Source organism: Brachyhypopomus gauderio, unplaced genomic scaffold (assembly GCF_052324685.1).
Source record: "Brachyhypopomus gauderio isolate BG-103 unplaced genomic scaffold, BGAUD_0.2 sc101, whole genome shotgun sequence".
NCBI classification, from domain to species: domain Eukaryota; kingdom Metazoa; phylum Chordata; class Actinopteri; order Gymnotiformes; family Hypopomidae; genus Brachyhypopomus; species Brachyhypopomus gauderio.
The window spans coordinates 172049-175000 of NW_027506922.1; positions in this window are offsets into that span (position 1 = coordinate 172049).

The following is a 2952-nucleotide window of genomic DNA, read 5'->3' on the forward strand; positions in this document are numbered from 1 at the left end:
CTGATGTCACACAAACACAAACACACATATCTATGTATCTACCAACATAACTACCTACCTGCCTCCATCTATTTGCTTATCTCCTGTCCAGATGTGACTTGTAACGAATGAGGTCATACCAAATGGTGAGAAGACTCAGGCTTTAGCCAAACAAGGCGTGATGGCATGAGGTTCTCCGTGTCCTGGTAGGAGACCTCATCCATGTATTTTATGATGTTTTCAACAAGCAGGTACTTAGATAATGGCAGTAATCTATGCAGTTAGTCCATTATAAACGTCCAGATCTGTCACTTCAGCACATGCTTTCTGATGTCACACAAACACAAACACACATATCTATCTATCTATCTACCAACATAACTACCTACCTGCCTCCATCTATTTGCTTACCTCCTGTACAGATGTGGCTTGTATCAAATGAGGTCATAACAAATGGTGAGAAGCCTCAGGCTTTAGCCAAAGAAGGCGTGCTGGCATGAGGTTCTCTGTGTCCTGGTACGAGACCTTATCCATGTATCGTATGATGTTTCCAACAAGCAGGTAGTTAGATAATGGCAGTAATCTATGCAGTTAGGCCCTTATAAAGATCCAGGTCTGTCACTTCAGCACATGCTTTCTGATGTCACACAAACACAAACACAAACACACATATCTATCTATCTACCAACATAACTACCTACCTGCCTCCATCTATTTGCTTACCTCCTGTCCAGATGTCGCTTGTAACAAATGAGGTCATACCAAATGGTGAGAAGCCTCAGGCTTTAGCCAAACAAGGCGTGCTGTCATGAGGTTCTCCGTGTCCTGGTACGAGACCTTATCCATGTATCGTATAATGTTTCCAACAAGCAGGTAGTTAGATAATGGCAGTAATCTATGCAGTTAGGCCCTTATAAAGATCCAGATCTGTCACTTCAGCACATGCTTTCTGATGTCACACAAACACAAACACACATATCTATCTATCTACCAACATAACTACCTACCTGCCTCCATCTATTTGCTTACCTCCTGTCCAGATGTGGCTTGTAACAAATGAGTTCATACCAAATGGTGAGAAGCCTCAGGCTTTAGCCAAACAAGGCGTGCTGTCATGAGGTTCTCCGTGTCCTGGTAGGAGACCTCATCCATGTATCACATGATGTTTCCAACAAGCAGGTAGTTAGATAATGGCAGTAATCTATGCAGTTAGGCCCTTATAAAGATCCAGATCTGTCACTTCAGCACATGCTTTCTCATGTCACACAAACACAAACACACATATCTATCTATCTACCAACATAACTACCTACCTGCCTCCATCTATTTGCTTACCTCCTGTCCAGATGTGGCTTGTAACAAATGAGTTCATACCAAATGGTGAGAAGCCTCAGGCTTTAGCCAAACAAGGCGTGCTGGCATGAGGTTCTCCGTGTCCTGGTAGGAGACCTCATCCATGTATCACATGATGTTTCCAACAAGCAGGTAGTTAGATAATGGCAGTAATCTATTCAGTTAGGCCCTTATAAAGATCCAGATCTGTCACTTCAGCACATGCTTTCTGATGTCACACAAACACAAACACAAACACACATATCTATCTATCTACCAACATAACTACCTACCTGCCTCCATCTATTTGCTTACCTCCTGTCCAGATGTGGCTTGTAACAAATGAGGTCATACCAAATGGTGAGAAGCCTCAGGCTTTAGCCAAACAAGGCGTGCTGGCATGAGGTTCTCCGTGTCCTGGTAGGAGACCTCATCCATGTATCGTATGATGTTTCCAACAAGCAGGTAGTTAGATAATGGCAGTAATCTATGCAGTTAGGCCCTTATAAAGATCCAGATCTGTCACTTCAGCACATGCTTTCTGATGTCACACAAACACAAACACACATATCTATGTATCTACCAACATAACTACCTACCTGCCTCCATCTATTTGCTTATCTCCTGTCCAGATGTGACTTGTAACGAATGAGGTCATACCAAATGGTGAGAAGACTCAGGCTTTAGCCAAACAAGGCGTGATGGCATGAGGTTCTCCGTGTCCTGGTAGGAGACCTCATCCATGTATTTTATGATGTTTTCAACAAGCAGGTACTTAGATAATGGCAGTAATCTATGCAGTTAGTCCATTATAAACGTCCAGATCTGTCACTTCAGCACATGCTTTCTGATGTCACACAAACACAAACACACATATCTATCTATCTATCTACCAACATAACTACCTACCTGCCTCCATCTATTTGCTTACCTCCTGTACAGATGTGGCTTGTATCAAATGAGGTCATAACAAATGGTGAGAAGCCTCAGGCTTTAGCCAAAGAAGGCGTGCTGGCATGAGGTTCTCTGTGTCCTGGTACGAGACCTTATCCATGTATCGTATGATGTTTCCAACAAGCAGGTAGTTAGATAATGGCAGTAATCTATGCAGTTAGGCCCTTATAAAGATCCAGGTCTGTCACTTCAGCACATGCTTTCTGATGTCACACAAACACAAACACAAACACACATATCTATCTATCTACCAACATAACTACCTACCTGCCTCCATCTATTTGCTTACCTCCTGTACAGATGTGGCTTGTATCAAATGAGGTCATAACAGATGGTGAGAAGCCTCAGGCTTTAGCCAAAGAAGGCGTGCTGGCATGAGGTTCTCTGTGTCCTGGTACGAGACCTTATCCATGTATCGTATGATGTTTCCAACAAGCAGGTAGTTAGATAATGGCAGTAATCTATGCAGTTAGGCCCTTATAAAGATCCAGATCTGTCACTTCAGCACATGCTTTCTGATGTCACACAAACACAAACACAAACACACATATCTATCTATCTACCAACATAACTACCTACCTGCCTCCATCTATTTGCTTACCTCCTGTCCAGATGTGGCTTGTAACAAATGAGGTCATACCAAATGGTGAGAAGCCTCAGGCTTTAGCCAAACAAGGCGTGCTGGCA